Source organism: Danio rerio, chromosome 25, assembly GCF_052040795.2.
Source record: "Danio rerio strain M-AB ecotype USA chromosome 25, GRCz13ab, whole genome shotgun sequence".
Classification (NCBI taxonomy): Eukaryota; Metazoa; Chordata; class Actinopteri; order Cypriniformes; family Danionidae; genus Danio; species Danio rerio.
The window spans coordinates 14,467,764-14,489,790 of NC_141045.1; positions in this window are offsets into that span (position 1 = coordinate 14,467,764).

Consider the following 22,027-nt stretch of genomic DNA (forward strand, 5'->3'; position numbering starts at 1 on the left):
AAATCGCCACTTTTTTGCCGCAGGAAGTTAAAAATATCCGACTTCCTGTTGGGTTTGAGATATGGCTCCAAGAGACTTTTTCGTATGTTTTGGCATGTTTGAGGTGCGTGCCAATTTTCGAGTATGTGCGTGATTCGTGGATCGGGGGCTCATCCATTTAATTTTTCTAGGTGGCGCTGTCGAGTCATTTTGCCACGCCCACTTCAATATTGTTATGTGGATGTGTTCAGGGACGGACTTTTATCAACCATATGAAGTTTCAGGCTGATCGGACTTTGTGTGGTTGAGTTATGAGGACTTCCTGTTCCATGGCGAAGCGTTGAGGTTTGTCATGCCGCCACGGACACGCCCCTCTGCAAAAACTCTAGATCTTCACAATATATCACCGATAGAGCTTTCAGATGACACCACTCAAATTTGGTGCTGATACCATAAAATCTGTGGGAGGAGTTTGTTACAGTGTAAAACATGTCATTTCCTGTGGCCAGCAGGTGGCGCTATAACTGTATCTGGATATCGGCATGTAAACGTGTTCAGGGCAGGACTCTTATCAAACGTGTGAAATTTGAAGCAGATCTGATAATGCATGCCTGACTTATAACTACTTCCTGTTTTGTGGCGAATCGTCAAAGTTTGCGAGGCCGCCACGGACACGCCCATCGACGAAAACTCTAAAGCTTCGCAATTTAACATCGCCAAGGCCTTTAGATGACAAAACCCAATTTTGGTGTCGATCGAATAAAATCCCTAGGAGGAGTTCGTTAAAATACAACGCCTGGAAATGGCAAAAACGCCACTTTTTCGCCGCAGGAAGTCAAAAATATCCGACTTCCTGTTGGGTTTGAGATATGGCTCCAAGAGACTTTTTCGTATGTTTTGGCATGTTTGAGGTGTGTGCCAATTTTCGTGCATGTGCGTGATTCGTGGATCGGGGGCTCGTCCGTTTAATTTTTCTAGGTGGCGCTGTCGAGTCATTTTGCCACGCCCACTTCCGAAACCCCTAAAACCCAGCCATTTACACCGCGTTTGGTGTGTGTGCAAATTTTCGTGAGTTTTCGGGCATGTTTAGACCCTCAAAAGTGCCCCGGTTGGGGGCGGAATAATAATAATAATAATAATAATAATAAAAAACGGAGCAATTCCAATAGGGCCTACGCACCGTTTCGGTGCTCGGTCCCTAATAAAAAACGGAGCAATTCCAATAGGGCCTACGCACCGTTTCGGTGCTCGGTCCCTAATAAAAAACGGAGCAATTCCAATAGGGCCTACGCACCGTTTCGGTGCTCGGTCCCTAATTAAAGCTGCAAGCAGCGATGATAGGGACCTCGCACCCGGGCTCACCGCCGCCCGTTGGCCTCAGGATGACAGAGAACAGCGAACAATATTAATTTAAGCCGATTTATATAAAGAACCTGAGAAAATCACTCATTCATGCCAAACTTTCTCTTGTCAGCAGGTGGTGTTATGACTCTGACTCAAGATTTGCATGTAGATGCCTTCAGTAGAGGAATCTTATCAACCATGTGAATTTTCAGCCAGATCGGACATTGTTTGGCTGAGTTATATGTAATTTCCTGTTGCCAGCAGGTGGCGCTATGACTGTGACTCGATATTGGCATGTAGATGTCTTCAGGAGAGGATTTTAATCAACCATGTAAATTTTCAGGCTGGTCAGACTTTGTGTGGCTGAGTTATAAGCCAAACTACCTGTTTCCAGCAGGTGGCGCTATGACTGTGACTCAATATTGGCATGTAGATGTCTTCAGGAGAGGACTTTTATCAACCCTGTGAAGTTTCAGGCTGATTGGACATTGTGTGGCTGAGTTATAAGCAAAACTACCTTCTGTCACTAGGTGGCGCTATGACTGACTCAATATTGGCATTTAGATGTCTTCAGGAGAGAAATTTAATCAACCATGTGAAGTTTGAGGCAGATCAGACATTGTGTGGTGTAGTTATAAGGACTTCCTTTTTCATGGCGAAGCGTTGAGGTTTGTCATGCCACCACATACACGCCCCTCCGCGAAAACTCTAGATCTTCACAATATATCATCGCTTGAGCTTTCAGATACACAACCAACCAAATTTGGTGCTGATATGAAAACATTTGTGGGATGAGTTTATTACTTTGTAAATCATGACATTTTCTGTGGTCAGCAGGTGGCGCTATAACTGTATCTGGATATCGGCATGTAAACTTGTTCTGGTCTGGACTCTTATTAAACATTTGAATTTTGAGGCAGATCGTATAATGCATGCCTGAGTTATAATGACTTCCGGTTTTGTGGCGAATCGTTAAAGTTCGTGAGGCCGCCACGGACACGCCCATCGACAAAACCTCTAAAGCTTCGCAATTTAACATCGCCAAGGCCTTTAGATGACAAAACCCAATTTTGGTGTCGATCGGATAAAATCCCTAGGAGGAGTTCGTTAAAATACAACGCCTGGAAATGGCAAAAACGCCACTTTTTCACCGCAGGAAGTTAAAAATATCAGACTTCCTGTTGGGTTTGAGATATGGCTCCAAGAGACTTTTTCGTATGTTTTGGCTTGTTTGAGGTGTGTGCCGATTTTCGTGCATGTGCGTGATTCATATATCGGGGGCTCGTTCGTTTAATTTTTCTAGGTGGCGCTGTCGAGTCTATTTGCCACGCCCACTTCAATATTGTTATGTGGATGTGTTCAGGAGAGGACTTTTATCAACCATGTGAAGTTTCAGGCAGATCGGACATTGTGTGGTTGAGTTATAAAGCCTTCCTGGTCAATGGCGAAGCGTTGAGGTTTGTCATGCCGCCACGGACACGCCCCTCTCCGAAAACTCTAGATCTTCACAATATATCATCGCTAGAGCTTTTAGATAACACTACCCAATTTTGGTGCTGATGCGATAAAATTTGTGGGAGGAGTTTGTTACTCTGTAAAAACATGTCATTTCCTGTGGCCAGCAGGTGGCGCTGTAACTGTATCTGGATATCGGCATGTAAACGTGTTCAGGTCAGGACTGTTATTAAACGTGTGATTTTTGAGGCAGATCGGATGATGCATGCCTGAGTTATAACGACTTCCTGTTTTGTGGCGAATCGTCAAACTTTGCGAGGCCGCCACGGACACGCCCATCGACGAAAACTCTAAAGCTTCGCAATTTAACATTGCCAAGGCCTTTAGATGACAAATGCCAATTTTGGTGTCGATCGGATAAAATCCCTAGGAGGAGTTCGTTAAAGTACAACGCCTGGAAATGGCAAAAACGCCACTTTTTCGCTGCAGGAAGTCAAAAATATCCGACTTCCTGTTGGGTTTGAGATATGGCTCCAAGAGACTTTTTCGTATGTTTTGGCATGTTTGAGGTGTGTGCCAATTTTCGTGCATGTGCGTGATTCGTAGATCGGGGGCTCATCCGTTTAATTTTTCTAGGTGGCGCTGTCGAGTCATTTTGCCACACCCACTTCCGAGACCCATAATAAACGTAAATTTTCGCCACTTCTGAGGCGTGTGCAAAGTTGCGTGAGTTTTCGGGCATGTTTAGCCCCTCTAAATCGCGATTCATTGGAGAGAAGAATAATAATAATTAAAGCTGCAAGCAGCGATGATAGGGACCTCGCACCCGGGCTCACCGCCGCCCGGTGGCCTCAGGATGACAGAGAACAGTGAACAATAACAATTTAAGCCGATATATATAAAAAACTTTAAAAATCCACAGATTTATGCCAAACTTCCTCCTATCAGCAGGTGGCGCTATGACTGTGACTCAGTATTGTCATGTAGATGTCTTTAGGAGAATAATTTTATCAACCATGTGAAGTTTCAAGCAGTTCTGACATTGTTTGGCTGAGTTATAATACAAACTACCTTCTGCCAGCAGGTGGCGCTATAACTGACTCAATATTGTTATGTAGATATGTTCAGGAGAAGACTTTTATCAACCATGTGAACTTTCAGGCAGATCGGACATTGTGTGGCTGAGTTATGAGCCAAACTACCTTCTGCCAGCAGGTGGCGCTATGACTGTGACTCAATATTGGCATGTAGATGTCTTCAGGAGTGGACTTTTATCAATCCTGTGAAGTTTCAGGCATATCAGACATTGTGTGGTTGAGTTATAAGGACTTCCTTTTTCATGGCGAAGCGTTGAGGTTTGTCATGCCACCACAGACACGCCCCTCTGCGAAAACTCTAGATCTTCACAATATATCATCGCTTGAGCTTTCAGATACACAACCACCCAAATTTGGCGCTGATATGAAAAAATTTGTGGGATGAGTTTTTTACTTTGTAAATCATGACATTTTCTGTGGCCAGCGGGTGGCGCTATAACTGTATCTGGATATCGGCATGTAAACTTGTTCTGGTCTGGACTTATATTAAACATGTGAATTTTGAGGCAGATCGGATAATGCATGCCTGAGTTATAATGACTTCCGGTTTTGTGGCAAATCGTCAAAGTTTGCGAGGCCGCCACGGACACGCCCATCAACGAAAACTCTAAAGCTTCGCAATTTAACATCGCCAAGGCCTTTAGATGACAAAACCCAATTTTGGTGTCGATAGGATAAAATCCCTAGGAGGAGTTCGTTAAGATACAAAGCCTGGAAATGGCAAAAATGCAACTTATTTGCCGCAGGAAGTTAAAAATATCCGACTTCCTGTTTGGTTTGAGATATGGCTCCAAGAGACTTTTTCGTATGTTTTGGCGTGTTTAAGGTGTGTGCCAATTTTCATGCATGTGCGTGATTCGTAGATCAGGGGCTCGTCCGTTTAATTTTTATAGGTGGCGCTGTCGAGTCATTTTGCCACACCCATTTCATTATTGTTATGAGGATGTGTTCAGGAGAGGACTTTTATCAACCATGTGAAGTTTCAGGCAGATCGGACATTGTGTGCTTGAGATATAAGGACTTCCTGTTCCATGGCGAAGCGTTGAGGTTTGTCATGCCGCCACGGACACGCCCCTCTCCGAAAACTCTAGATCTTCACAATATATCATCGCTAGAGCTTTCAGATAACACAACCCAAATTTGGTGCTGATACGAAAAAATTTGTGGGAGGAGTTTGTTACGATGTAAAACATGTCATTTCCTGTGGCCAGCAGGTGGCACTATAACTGTATCTGGATATCGGCATGTAAACTTGTTCAGGTCTGGACTCTTATCAAACGTGTGAATTTTGAGGCAGATCGGATAATGCATGCCTGAGTTATAACGACTTCCTGTTTTGTGGCGAATCGTCAAAGTTTGCGAGGCCGCCACGGACACGCCCATCGACAAAAACTCTAAAGCTTCGCAATTTAACATCGCCAAGGCCTTTAGATGACAAAACCCAATTTTGGTGTCAATCGGATAAAATCTCTAGGAGGAGTTCGTTAAAATACAACGGCTAGAAATGGCAAAAATGCCACTTATTTGCAGCAGGAAGTTAAAAATATCCGACTTCCTGTTGGGTTTGAGATATGGCTCCAAGAGACTTTTTCGTATGTTTTGGCGTGTTTGAGGTGTGTGCCAATTTTCACGCATGTGCGTGATTCGTAGATCAGGGGCTCGTCCGTTATATTTTTCTAGGTGGCGCTGTCGAGTCATTTTGCCACGCCCACTTCAATATTGTTATGTGGATGTGTTCAAGAGATGACGTATATCAACCATATGAAGTTTCAGGCTGATCAGACTTTGTGTGGTTGAGTTATGAGGACTTCCCGTTCCTTGGCGAAGCGTTGAGGTTTGTCATGCCGCCACGGACACGCCCCTCTGCAAAAACTCTAAATCTTTACAAAATATCACCGATAGAGCTTTCAGATGACACCACTCAATTTTGGTGCTGATACCATAAAATTTGTGGGAGGAGTTTGTTACAGTGTAAAACATGTCATTTCCTGTGGCCAGTAGGTGGCGCTATTTCTGTATCTGGATATTGGCATGTAATCGTGTTCAGGTCAGGACTCTTATCAAACGTGTGAATTTTGACGCAGATCGGATAATGCATGCCTGAGTTATAACGACTTCCTGTTTTGTGGCGAATCGTCAAAGTTTGCGAGGCCGCCACGGACACGCCCATCGACGAAAACTCTAAAGCTTCGCAATTTAACATCGCCAAGGCCTTTAGATGACAAAACCCAATTTTGGTGTCGATCGGATAAAATCCCTAGGAGGAGTTCGTTAAAACACAACGCCTGGAAATGGCAAAAACGCCACTTTTTCGCCGCAGGAAGTCAAAAATATCCGACTTCCTGTTGGGTTTGAGATATGGCTCCAAGAGACTTTTTCGTATGTTTTGGCATGTTTGAGGTGTGTGCCAATTTTCGTGCATGTGTGTGATTCGTGGATCGGGGGCTCGTCCGTTTAATTTTTCTAGGTGGCGCTGTCGAGTCATTTTGCCACGCCCACTTCCGAGACCCATATCAACCTGCTATTTACACCGGGTTTGGTGTGTGTGCAAATTTTCATGAGTTTTCGGGCATGTTTAGACCCTCAAAAGTGCCCCGATAGGGGGCGGAATAATAATAATAATAATAATAATAATAATAAAAAACGGAGCAATTCCAATAGGGCCTACGCACCGTTTCGGTGCTCGGTCCCTAATAATAATAATAAAAAACGGAGCAATTCCAATAGGGCCTACGCACCGTTTCGGTGCTCGGTCCCTAATAAACAGAGCAATTCCAATAGGGCCTACGCACCGTTTCGGTGCTCGGTCCCTAATAATAATAAAAAACGGAGCAATTCCAATAGGGCCTACGCACCGTTTCGGTGCTCGGTCCCTAATAATAATAATAATAAAAAACGGAGCAATTCCAATAGGGCCTACGCACCGTTTCGGTGCTCGGTCCCTAATAAAAAACGGAGCAATTCCAATAGGGCCTACGCACCGTTTCGGTGCTCGGTCCCTAATTAAAGCTGCAAGCAGCGATGATAGGGACCTCGCACCCGGGCTCACCGCCGCCCGGTGACCTTACGATGACAGAGAACAGCTAACAATATTAATTTAAGCCAATATGTAAAAAAAATCTAAGAAAATCACAGATTTATGCCAAACTTCCTCCTGTCAGCAGGTGGCGCTATTACTGTGACTTAAGATTGGCATGTAGATGTCTTCCGGAGAGGAATCTTATCAACCATGTGAAGTTTCAGGCACATGGGACATTGTGTGGCCGAGTTATAAGCCAAACTACTTTCTGCCAGCAGGTGGCGTTATGACTGACTCAATATTGTTATGTGGATGTGTTCAGGAGCAGACTTTTATCAACCATGTGAAGTTTCAGGCAGATCAGAGATTGTGTGGAGATTGTGTTTTAAGACAAACTACATTCTGCCAGCATTTGGCGCTAAGAAAGACTCAATATTATTATGTAGATGTGCTCAGGAGAGGACTTTCATCAACCATGTGACATTTTAGGCAGATCTGACATTGTGTGGCCGAGTTACAAGCCAAAATTCCTTCTGCCAGCAGGTGGCGCAATGACTGACTCAATATTGTTATGTGGATGTGTTCAGGAGAGGACTTTTTTCAATCATGTGAAGTTTCAGGCAGATCAGACATTGTGTGGTTGAGTTATAAGAAATTCCTGTTCCATGGCGAAGCGTTGAGGTTTGTCATGCCACCACAGACACGCCCCTCTGCAAAAACTCTAGATCTTCACAATATATCATCGCTAGAGCTTTCAGATGACACCAATCTATTTTGGTGCTGATACGGGAAAGTTTGTGGGAGGAGTTTGTTACAGTGTCAAACATGTCATTTCCTGTGGCCAGCAGGTGGCGCTATATTTGTAACTGGATATCGGCACGTAAACCTGATCAGGTCAGGACTGTTATTAAATGTGTGAATTTTGAGGCAGATCGAATATTGCATGCCAGAGTTATAAAGACTTCCTGTTTTGTGGCGAATCATCAAAGTTTGCGAGGCCGCCACGGACACGCCCATCGATGAAAACTCTAAAGCTTCGCAATTTAACATCGCCAAGGCTTTAAGATGACAAAACCCAATTTTGGTGTCGATAGGATAAAATCCCTAGGTGGAGTTCGTTAAAATACAACGCCTGGAAATGGCAAAAATGCCACTTATTCGCCGAAGGAAGTTAAAAATATCCGACTTCCTGTTGGGTTTGAGATATGGTTCCAAGAGACTTTTTCGTATGTTTTGCCATGTTTGAGGTGTGTGCCAATTTTTGTGCATGTGCGTGATTCGTAGATCGGGGGCTCGTCCGTTTAATTTTTCTAGGTGGCGCTGTCGAGTCATTTTGCCACGCCCACTTCAATATTGTTATGTGGATGTGTTCAAGAGATGACGTTTATCAACCATGTGAAGTTTCAGGCAGATCGGACATTGTGTGGTTGAGTTATAAGGACTTCCTGTTCCATGGCGAAGTGTTGAGGTTTGTCATACCGCCACGGACACACCCCTCTGCGAAAACTCTAGATCTTCACACTATATCATCGCTAGAGTTTTCAGATAACACCACTCAATTTTGGTGCTGATACCATAAAATTTGTGGGAGGAGTTTATAACTCCGTAAATCATGTCATTTCCTGTGGCCAGCAGGTGGCGCTGTAACTGTATCTGGATAGCGGCATGTAAACGTGTTCAGGTCAGGACGCTTATCAAGCGTGTGAATTTTGAGGCAGATCTGATAATGCATGCCTGAGTTATTACGACTTCCTGTTTTGTGGCAAATCGTCAAAGTTTGCGAGGCAGCCACGGACACGCCCATCGACGAAAACTCTAAAGCTTCGCAATTTAACATCGCCAAGGCCTTTAGATGATAAAACCCAATTTTGGTGTCGATCGGATAAAATCCCTAGGAGGAGTTCGTTAAAATACAATGCCTGGAAATGGCAAAAACGCCACTTTTTCGCCGCAGGAAGTTAAAAATATCCGACTTCCTGTTGGGTTTGAGATATGGCTCCAAGAGACTTTTTCGTATGTTTTGGCATGTTTGAGGTGTGTGCCAATTTTCGTGCATGTGCGTGATTCGTGGATCGGGGGCTCGTCCGTTTAATTTTTCTAGGTGGCGCTGTCGAGTCATTTTGCCACGCCCACTTCCGAAGCCCATAACAAACGTAAATTTTCGCCACTTCTGAGGCGTGTGCAAAGTTGCGTGAGTTTTCGGGCATGTTTAGCCCCTCAAAACCGCGATTCATTCCGCAGGAGAATAATAATAATAATAATTAAAGCTGCAAGCAGCGATGAAAGGGACCTCGCACCCGGGCTCACCGCCGCCCGGTGACGTTACGATGACAGAGAACAGCGAACAATAATAATTTAAGCCAATATATAAAAAAAGATCTAAGAAAATCACAGATTTATGCCAAACTTCCTCCTGTCAGCAGGTGGCGCTATAACTGTGACTTAAGATTGGCATGTAGATGTCTTCCGGAGAAGAATGTTATCAACCATGTGAAGTTTCAGGCACATGGGACATTGTGTGGCTGAGTTATAAGCCAAACTACCTTCTGCCAGCAGGTGGCGTTATGACTGACTCAATATTGTTATGTGGATGTGTTCAGGAGCGGACTTTTATCAACCATGTGAAGTTTCAGGCAGATCAGAGATTGTGTGGAGATTGTGTTTTAAGACAAACTACATTCTGCCAGCAGGTGGCGCTATGAAAGACTCAATATTATTATGTAGATGTGTTTAGGAGAGGACTTTCATAAACCATGTGACATTTTAGGCAGATCTGACATTGTGTGGCCGAGTTACAAGCCAAACTACCTCCTGCCAGCAGATGGCGCTATGACTGACTCAATATTGTTATGTGGATGTGTTCAGGAGAGGACTTTTATCAATCATGTGAAGTTTCAGGCAGATCGGACATTGTGTGGTGTAGTTATAAGAAATTCCTGTTCCATGGCGAAGCGTTGAGGTTTGTCATGCCACCACAGACACGCCCCTCTGCAAAAACTCTAGATCTTCACAATATATCATCGCTAGAGCTTTCAGATGACACCACTCTATTTTGGTGCTGATACGGGAAAGTTTGTGGGAGGAGTTTGTTACAGTGTCAAACATGTCATTTCCTGTGGCCAGCAGGTGGCGCTATAACTGTAACTGGATATCGGCTCGTAAACCTGATCAGGTCAGGACTGTTATTAAATGTGTGAATTTTGAGGCAGATCGAATAATGCATCCCTGAGTTATAAAGACTTCCTGTTTTGTGGCGAATCATCAAAGTTTGCGAGGCCGCCACGGACACGCCCATCGACGAAAACTCTAAAGCTTCGCAATTTAACATCGCCAAGGCCTTTAGATGATAAAACCCAATTTTGGTGTCGATCGGATAAAATCCCTAGGAGGAGTTCGTTAAAATACAACGCCTGGAAATGGCAAAAATGCCACTTTTTCGCCACAGGAAGTTAATAATATCTGACTTTCTGTTAGGTTTGAGATATGGCTCCAAGAGACTTTTTCGTATGTTTTGGCATGTTTGAGGTGTGTGCCAATTTTCGTGCATGTGCGTGATTCGTAGCTTGGGGGCTCGTCCGTTTAATTTTTCTAGGTGGCGCTGTCGAGTCATTTTGCCACGCCCACTTCAATATTGTTATGTGGATATGTTCAAGAGATGACGTTTATCAACCATGTGAAGTTTCAGGCAGATCGGACATTGTGTGGTTGTGTTATAAGGACTTCCTGTTCCATGGCGAAGCGTTGAGGTTTGTCATACCGCCACGGACACGCCCCTCTGCGAAAACTCTTGATCTTCACAATATATTATCGCTAGAGCTTTTAGATAACACCACCCAATTTTGGTGCTGATACGAAAAAATTTGTGGGAGGAGTTTATTACTCCGTAAATCATGTCATTTCCTGTGGCCAGCAGGTGGCGCTATAACTATATCTGGATATTGGCATGTAAACGTGTTCAGGTCAGGACGCTTATCAAGCGTGTGAATTTTGAGGCAGATCTGATAATGCATGCCTGAGTTATAACGACTTCCTGTTTTGTGGCGAATCATCAAAGTTTGCGAGGCCGCCACAGACACACCCATCGACGAAAACTCTAAAGCTTCGCAATTTAACATCGCCAAGGCCTTTAGATGACAAAACCCAATTTTGGTGTTGATCGGATAAAATCCCTAGGAGGAGTTCGTTAAAATACAACGCCTGGAAATGGCAAAAATGCCACTTTTTCGCCGCAGGAAGTTAAAAATATCCGACTTCCTGTTGGGTTTGAGATATGGCTCCAAGAGACTTTTTCGTATGGTTTGGCATGTTTGAGGTGTGTGCCAATTTTCATGCATGTGCGTGATTCGTGTATCGGGGGCTCGTCCGTTTAATTTTTCTAGGTGGCGCTGTTGAGTCATTTTGCCACGCCCACTTCCGAGACCCATATCAACCTGCTATTTACACCGCGTTTGGTGTGTGTGCAAATTTTCATGAGTTTTCGGGCATGTTCAGACCCTCAAAAGTGCCCCGATAGGGGGCGGAATAATAATAATAATTAAAGCTGCAAGCAGCGATGATAGGGACCTCGCACCCGGGCTCACCGCCGTCTGGTGGCCTCAGGATGACAGAGAACAGCAAACAATATTAATTTAAGCCGATGTATATAAAGAACCTGAGAAAATCACACATTTATGCCAAACTTCCTCCTGTCACCAGGTGGCGCTATGACTGTGACTCAAGATTGGCATGTAGATGTCTTCAGGAGAGAATTCTTATCAACCATGTGAATTTTCAGGCAGATCAGTCATTTTGTGGCTGAGTTATAAGCCAAACTACCTTCTGCCAGCAGGTGGCGCTATGAATGATTTAATTTTGTTATGTGGATGTGTTCAGGAGGAGACTTTTATCAACCATGTGAAGTTTCAGGCTGATCACATTTTGTGTGGTTGAGTTATAATGCAAACTACATTCTGCCAGCAGGTGGCGCTTTAACTGTGACTCAAGATTGGCATGTAGATGCCTTCAGTAGAGGAATCTTATCCACCATGTGAATTTTCAGCCAGATCAGACATTGTTTGGCTGAGTTATATTTAATTTCCTGTTGCCAGCAGGTGGCGCTATGACTGTGACTCCATATTGGCATGTAGATGTCTTCAGGAGAGGAATTGAATCAACCATGTGAAGTTTCAGGCAGATCAGACATTGTGTGGCTGAGTTATAAGCCAAACTACCTTCTACCAGCAGGTGGCGCTATGAGAGACTCAATATAATTATGTAGATGTGCACGGGAGAGTACTTACATCAACCATGTGAAGTTTCAGGCTGAACGGATATTATGTGGTTAAGTTATAATGCAAACTACCTTCTGCCAGCAAGTGGCGCTATAACTGTGACTCAAGATTGGCATGTAGATGCCTTCAGTAGAAGAATTTAATCAACCATGTGACGTTTCAGGCAGGTCAGACATTGTGTGGCTAAGTTATGAGCCAAACTACCTTCTGCCAGCAGGTGGCGCTATGACTGACTCAATATTGTTATATGGATGTGTTCAGGAGAGGAATTTTATCAACCATGTGAAGTTTCAGGCAGATCGGACATTGTGTGGTTGAGTTATAAGGACTTCCTGTTCCATGGCGAAGCGTTGAGGTTTGTCATGCCGCCACGGACACACCCCTCTGCAAAAACTGTAGATCTTCACAATATATCATCGCTAGAGCTTTCAGATGACAACACCCAATTTTGGTGCTGATACAATAAAATTTGGTGAAGTAGTATGTTACAATGTAAAACATGTCATTTCCTGTGGCCAGCTGGTGGCGCTATAACTGTGACTCAAGATTGTTATGTAGATGCCTTCAGTAGATAAATTTTATCAACCATGTAAATTATCAGGCAGATCGGATATTAGAGTTAGTGCAGGCCATCACCACATTTTTACTGCTGTTACTGTACATCAATCAGTAATTAGACGTGACTAATTAAAATTTGTACAAATTCTGCATCTGGACAATCACTATACCCAGCATCAACAGCACCACTTTTATCTTTAGCATCAGCCGCACTATCACCAGCATCATTAGCACCTGAACCATCACCAGTATTAGCACCATCAGAAACATCAGCTGCTCCAACACCATCCCCAGCAGCACCGGAACCATTACAAGCATTAGCAGCACTACAATCCTCAGCATCAACAGCACCACCATTCCCAGCATCAGTACCACCACCATCCCAATCCCCAACATCAGCATCAGCAGCACTAGAACCAACCACAGAACCAACCCCAACACCAGGAATCTGCGTATGTAGAGAGAATGTTTATGTAATGCTTGAATTGTTAATGGATTTACCTTTGTTTAGGGTGTTTATGAGCAGCACTTAATTAATTACATTATTGTTGGAACTTCTATATTGCAAACAGGACTGAGCAGTGATGAAAATTATTTTCCTGGCCTGTAACTGGGTGGAGAACCAACACCACTTTCCTGTGAAGATTCAACTGCCAAAGATCTTAAGGATGAAGGAGGAATATGCCTTGTTGGCTATCACAATGCAAGATTTGTTCGTAAACACCATGTTTTATGAAGGTGAAATGGATGGAGAACAAATTCTGGCTCCCTTCTGGTTAATTTTTAGAGAGTAGAGGACATGGAAATTTTCTTGCAGGAAATATGAGAAAAAAGAGCTATTCTTGTGTCTTGTTTACACAACCAGCACTTGTGAATTTACCAGTGGGTTACTATAAAGAAAATTTAGGTTTTTGTTTTGTGAACTTTAATAAATATTTTGTGTAAAATAAAGTGTTGTGTTGTGTTGTTGCAATATATTTATTATTTTATATGTTGTTATACTATAAAACTTGTTTAAAGTGTTGTGTTGTTGAAATATATTGACATTTATTATTTTATGATTTCTTATTATGACATTTTATCAAGATTTAAGATTTATTTTAAGTTTAGATGCACATTCTGCTAATTTAAGATGATAAAAACAAAAGCATTTATTGCAACTGTTGTGGGACAGAGAAGTATGTGACTTAAAATACATCCCCCAAATGTCATTGAAAATCCATACTAATCTGTTTTTCATGTAGTGTGGAAAGTCGCATTGCTGGTTTTAGACTACTGGACTGGTTACTTAGTACCATAAAAAATATTTAAAAATTATACATACATATACAATTTTTACACTCCCCACAAATCTCTCATTTAAATGAATATTTTCTATAAGACGCTTTACATTATTAAATTTGTGCATATACATTAGATTAGTCAGCCCTGAAGCCAAATCTGGGGGCTGTTCCAGAAAGCAGGTTATGTGACAGACCCGGGTAAGTTTGAGAGTAAGTAGGTAGATAACCTCAGCTTTGGTTCCAAAATCGGAGGTAACTTCTGGGTATGTTAAGTAGCCATAGCAACTTACTCTCTGAAGATGAGCTGCTCCGGAGCAGGTTATGTTCAGAGAGTAAGTTGCTGTGTTCCAGAGTTTGTCTGTTTCAGAGAGTTTACTGAGCATTGCGTGCTCTTTTGATGAGATATTTATGGATGTGGACACACAGATACAAGTTTTTTCGTTGTTGAGAGGGTTATAAGTGCATAGTTTTTTTCATAACCAAATTCATAATGTTAATGTATTTAACAAACCTTTTTGAAATCAAATGTGACAAACCGCGGGTCTGCGCTTACCATAAAAAACATTAAGTGCAGCTCTTTGTATTTGCGTCAGGGCATTTTAGGCAACTGTACAATGTGGCAGTATGACCACCTGTACAGTACGCCTGGCACTGAACTGTTTTTTACACTTTTGTACAGTTCCTTGGTCATAAATCGCTGCGTATCATTGCACAGTTGATTCAGAGCACGGCAATAGTGTAGTGGACAATTCGTCGTTAATGAACAACGGAGCTCACAGCGGAGCGAGTTCGAATCTAGTAGGAAAATATAGGCCTACCTATAATTTAAGATGTAGGACGTCATTTATATGTATACATTCATGCACATACATCTACATTTTTTAATATAATATTTTTTTCAGGGTTTCCAAATGCTTGTGTGCATTTGCAGCCAATTTTAAAGCTCCATCAGTCACTAAAGGACACTGATAATATGAAATCTGTCCATAGTATAAATGTGCAGGTACAACTTAATTTTCTGTCCTCAATCTTTTGGTGTTTCAACTATTAAACTCATTACTGCTTCATCCTACCAGCACATATGTAATGACCCCACCTCATCACTATATGTTGAGGCTAAATGGCTGAATTTCAGGAAGTAATGATTCAAGTGTATAACACAAATATAGTAAAAAAAAAAAAAACATAAAGCAAATGTTGCTTTACACAATGTTTATTTTTATTATATTTGTATTATACAATAGAATCATTACTAGGCACTACATTGTTACTTGCTGGAGGACAAAAGATACCCTTTTCTGCCTTATACGATGACACCCTACCTGCAGCATGACCCAGAGGAAATCTCAGTGACCCAGGCAGACAAAAGAGATAGAAGAGTGCTTAGAAATATAATTTGTCAAAAAACTATGTTTAATCAAATATTTTGGTCTGTTAATTTCTTAATTTCCTGAAATAAAATAAATGATTTTTTTACACTGCTTTATACACGCACGTTTAACGTGTAACATACTTTTCATATAAATTTCTCACCTTAAGGTGATGCTCATGTGACTTTATTTATATTTGAAAATGGACCTTATACAGCTACTTTAGAATTAAAATTTTATATATATATATATATATATATATATATATATATATATATATATATATATATATATATATATATATATATACATATATATATATATACATATATATATACATATACAGTTGAAGTCAGAATTATTAGCCCCCTTTTAATTTTAATTTTCTTTTTAAAATATTTCCGAAATGATTGTTAACAGAGCAATGAAATTTTCACAGTATGTCTGATATATTTTTTCTTCTGGAGTAAGTCTTATTTGTTTTATTTGGGCTAGAACAAAAGCAGTTATTAATTTTTTTAAACACTATTTTAAGGTCAAAATTATTAGCCCTTTTAAGCTAATTTTTTTCGATAATCTACAAAACAAACCATCATTGTACAATAACTTGCCTAATTACCCTAACCTGTGTAGTTCACCTTATTAACCTAGTTAAGCCTTTAAATGTCACTTTAAGCTGAATAGAAGTGTCTTGAAAAATATCTAGTAAAATATTATTTACTGTCATCATGGAAAAGATAAAATAAATCAGTTATTAGAAATAAGTTTTTAAAAATATTATGCTTAGAAATGTGCTGAAACAATCTTCCCAGAACAGAACAGAAATTGGGGAAAAAAATAAACAGGGGTGCTAATAATTCAGGGGGGCTAATAATTCTGACTTCAACTGTATATATATATATATATATATATATATATATATATATATATATATATATATATATATATATATATATATATATATATATATATATATAAGATTTTGTGATCCAAGAGTAATATTCAAATATGGAAAAGTGCAGACAAATTCTTACACTGCTTGTTAGTTGAAGCAGAAGGAACTTTGTCTGCATGCAAAATAAAAAGCATAAAAAGAACCTAAAGCTACCTAACAACAATCACTTACAACAGTGACATATTGTGTGGTTTAAGTCAAAAACTCAACCACTGATGAGCCTTTATTATAGGACACAGCATCTCCTCTAACTGGTGGACCACAGCAGTTAGACAGGCCTCTTTCTTTTTGCTGCATGACAGAAAGAATATTCTAGAGCAGTGGTTCTCAAACGTTTTTCATCAAGTACCACCTCAGAAAAAAATTGTCTCTCCAAGTACCACCAAAATGAGCAGTATTGAAATACAATAGCGTAGTAGGCCCAGTAAAGCAGCTACAACTCTGCAGTTAAAAAACATGGCAGATTACATTAGAAATATAGGCTATATGTCATATTTGACATATTATATACATCATTTTTGATCAATTTTGAAATGTGTATGGCATGTACATGACATATTTCATTCCTCCGCGTACCACTAGAAGGAAGGCTGCGTACCACTAGTGGTATAGGTACCACAGTTTGAGAACCACTGTTCTAGAGTGTTAAATACAGAGCTCCAGTAATTAAATATTACCTTTTAGGAGAATGTTTCTGTGTTTAATGACTTTGGACAGAGTTCTAGCTCCAGAAAGATTACAATTTCTATAAGCCTTATTAGTCAACACACATATTGTGGCCTTAAGAAATTAATGGCAATAAAAATAAATGCATTAATGGTTACACAACATACTCAAAAGGATGTTAAAGAGAAGTTTATTTGTTTATTACAATGAATAAAATGGAGGGTGGCATGTGTAATTTAATGAACTAACAAACTTTCTTATTATCTATTTTTTCTTTTCTTATCTATTTCTTATTCTATATTTCTTTCCTTCGTTGAAGCAGATCTGTAATCTCTGTGTTTAAAACCTCCAGCTCTGCCTCTGTAAAGTGTGTTGCCCTTTTTTTCTCACCGTGTTTTTTATGGTGACTCGTGAATTCGGCGATCTACTGAAAATGCCTTCAGGTGTGGGCCGTGCACGCGCATAAACCCGCGGTTATCTTCATGAGGTTGATTTAACTAACTCTTGTCACCTGTTTTGGAACCAACATACTCGCGGTAAGCAGGTTTTGGGTAAATCAACCGAGAGTTCAGGGTTTAGCAGATGGTAAGTTAACCCAGCTTTCTGGAATACCCCCCTGGAGCTAATCTAACAAAATAACTTATGATAAAGGTTCAAAAATTAGTAGCTCAAATTTATGTGATAGGGGAAAAATATAAAATATTTTTTTAAAAATAACAAAAATCAAGAGAAACAAAAAATATAGACAATTTAGCTGAAATTTTGTAGTTTGTAAATTTGTTTGCAATAATTTGCATGAATTTATATGTATTATCTTTCCATTTCTAAAGATGTTTTGTGACTAAAATATTATTTAAATAAATGTATTTGTTTCATAAATATGTTTTGTTAAAATGCACTAACATAAATTAAACATATTCACAAAAAAATGGAGAAAAATGTTCATTTTCAAAATGGGATATATATATATATATATATATATATATATATATATATATATATATATATATATATATATATATATTTTTTTTTTTTTTTTTTTTTTTTTTTTTTTTTCCCACAGAAAAACAAGTATTGTTTTTTTTTTGTACAACTTATTTTTTATGTTTAAGTATTTCCCCCCACTTTTAGTTTGGTTGATTTTAGCTCCCATCTCTGTCCCACTGAAGATGAAAGCATCTCATCAAAGTGTGCTACATCAATGGAAACAGTCAGGTTTGGGGTCCAAGATGAGCCATCTAAAGGTGTGAAAAACGGGTCAAGAGTCCCACAGCCCCACACCCCTGCTGTTTTGAAACTCAAACACATCAGTGTAAATGGGGCCTGGGATTTTCACAGATAAAACCAAAGGTGTGATAAAAGTGGTGTGCATCAAACCCATTCCCACACCTCTCCAATTAAGCACAAAAACTTGAGTTTGAATCAAACAATGTCTTTGTAACTTTTCCATTCAAATTGTGAATCCTGAATTACCCAAATTCTTATTTTGTATAGTTTTAATGTCAAGGTATTTGCATTTGGACATAAGATAAGTATTTATTTTCAAGAGCAGTTAAACTAACATTAATAAAGTTTGCAAATGAAAATATTGATTATTGTTTATTCATGTGAGTTAATTAATTCGTTAATTTTAAGCAACTGTTTGGTAAACTGTTGTTGAAACATGTACAAAAGGAATGTAAACCTGATTTTTTGGTCATTTGATAAATGCTTTGGGCATTTTTTTAAGTTGATATATATAATTTTACTTTATTTCTTTGTCCATTGTAATAATAAAAACAGTATACTTTTATCAGTATACTTAATTGTCATTCAAACTGTGAGCTTTCATACATCAGTTTAAATAGGTTATTTATAATTAGCTGGTAGTACTGCAACATCTGAATCTGCGTCAAATCTGAGGAATTTAATTTGAATGTCTGTGAAATTATGATGTGGAGTATTACGTTTTTTTTTTTTTTTAAGTACAGAAGTATTTATTTAATTTTTTTAAGAAAACAAAATTATGTAAATGTTGGCCCTACAATCCAAAAATGTAATTAAATTATATTTATATATATATATATATATATATATATATATATATATATATATATATATATATATATATATATATATATATATGCCTTGTTGGCTATCACAATGCAAGATTTGTTCGTAAACACCATGTTTTATGAAGGTGAAATGGATGGAGAACAAATTCTGGCTCCCTTCTGGTTAATTTTTAGAGAGTAGAGGACATGGAAATTTTCTTGCAGGAAATATGAGAAAAAAGAGCTATTCTTGTGTCTTGTTTACACAACCAGCACTTGTGAATTTACCAGTGGGTTACTATAAAGAAAATTTAGATTTTTGTTTTGTAAACTTTAATAAATATTTTGTGTAAAATAAAGTGTTGTGTTGTGTTGTTGCAATATATTTATTATTTTATATGTTGTTATACTATAAAACTTGTTTAAAGTGTTGTGTTGTTGAAATATATTGACATTTATTATTTTATGATTTCTTATTATGACATTTTATCAAGATTTAAGATTTATTTTAAGTTTAGATGCACATTCTGCTAATTTAAGATGATAAAAACAAATGCATTCATTGCAACTGTTGTAGGAGGAGTATGTGACTTAAAATACATCCCCCAAATGTCATTGAAAATCCATACTAATCTGTTTTTCATGTTGTGTGGAAAGTCACATTGCTGGTTTTAGACTACTGGACTGGTTACTTAGTACCATAAAAAAATATTTAAAAATTATACATACATATACAATTTTTACACTCCCCACAAATCTCTCATTTACATGAATATTTTCTATAAGACGCTTTACATTATTAAATTTGTGCATATACATTAGATTAGTCAGCCCTGAAGCCAAATCTGGAGCTAATCTAACAAAATAACTTATGATAAAGGTTCAAAAATTAGTAGCTCTAATTTATATGATAGGGAAAAATATCAAATATTTTTAAAAAATAACAAAAATCAAGAGAAACAAAAAATATAGACAATTTAGTAGAAATTTTGTAGTTTGTAAATTTGTTTGCAATATTTTGCATGAATTTATATGTATTATCTTTCCATTTCTAAAGATGTTTTGTGACTAAAATATTATTTAAATAAATTCATCTGTTTCATAAATCTGTTTTGTTAAAATGCACTAGCATAAATTAACCATATTCACTAAAAAAAAATGGAGAAAAATGTTCATTTTCAAAATGGGATGCATATATTCATATATATTCATATATATATATATATATATATATATATATATATATATATATATATATATATATATATATATATATATATATATATATATATATATATATTTTTTTTTTTTTTTTCACAGAAAAACAAGTATTGTTTTTTTTGTACAACTTATTTTTTATGTTCAAGTATTTCCCCCCACTTTTAGTTTGTGTGATTTTAGTCTAGGGTTGGGACAACAATGTGTGTTTAAGAAATGTTTAGTGTTGTTATAAGAGTTAAATAAAAATGCACTAAATTTTCAGGAGTGATGTTTTGTATGATTATTTATGTCAATGTATCTGCATTTAGACATAAGATTTTTTAGAGGCAGTCAAACAAACATTAATAAACTTTGTAGAATAAATATTGACTGTTGTTTATTTATGTGAGTTACAATCATAGACCTGCACATTTTTAAGTAGATATAAAAATATATGACTATTAAAGTACAGTTACATTCATTCTTTGTTGTAATAATAACAGTACCTAAAAATAAAGAATAAAAACTTTTATTATACAGAATCCAGTTTAAAGAGCTTAGTTTTACCAGTTTGTTAGCAAAGCAATATTTATGCAGTGTCACATCCGAGGAACTGAGTGTCTTTGAAAATATTATGTGCAGTTTACAGTTTAAGAATAAAAGCATATTTATTTAAAATTTAGTTAGCAAAAATTGTATCAAACAAATTATTGTTTGGGCCTTAAATGGAAAAGTTTCTTTGGTCAGAGTTTCTTTTGTCAAAGTTTCTTTGATCAGAGTTTCTTTTAGATTAGGCAGGGTCCACAGCCCCACACCCCTGCTGTTTTGAAACTCAAACACATCAGTGTAAATGGGGCCTGGGATTTTCACAGATAAAACCAAAGGTGTGATAAAAGTGGTGTGCATCAAACCCATTCCCACACCTCTCCAATTAAGCACAAAAACTTGAGTTTGAATCAAACAATGTCTTTGTAACTTTTCCATTCAAATTGTGAATCCTGAATTACCCAAATTCTTATTTTGTATAGTTTTAATGTCAAGGTATTTGCATTTGGACATAAGATAAGTATTTATTTTCAAGAGCAGTTAAACTAACATTAATAAAGTTTGCAAATGAAAATATTGATTATTGTTTATTCATGTGAGTTAATTAATTCGTTAATTTTAAGCAACTGTTTGGTAAACTGTTGTTGAAACATGTACAAAAGGAATGTAAACCTGATTTTTTGGTCATTTGATAAATGCTTTGGGCATTTTTTTAAGTTGATATATATAATTTTACTTTATTTCTTTGTCCATTGTAATAATAAAAACAGTATACTTTTATCAGTATACGTAATTGTCATTCAAACTGTGAGCTTTCATACATCAGTTTAAATAGGTTATTTATAATTAGCTGGTAGTACTGCAACATCTGAATCTGCGTCAAATCTGAGGAATTTAATTTGAATGTCTGTGAAATTATGATGTGGAGTATTACGTTTTTTTTTTTTTTTGAGTACAGAAGTAGTTATTTAATTTTTTTAAGAAAACAAAATTATGTAAAATGTTGGCCCTACAATCCAAAAATTAAATATATATATATATATATATACACACACACACACATATATATATATATATATATATATATATATATATATATATATATATATATATATATATATATATATATATATATATATATATACAGTTTAAGTCAGAATTATTAGCCCTGCTGAATTATTAGCCCCCCTTTTTATGTTTTCCACAAATTTAAAGGATTTGAAAAGGATTCAACACATTACTAATCATAATA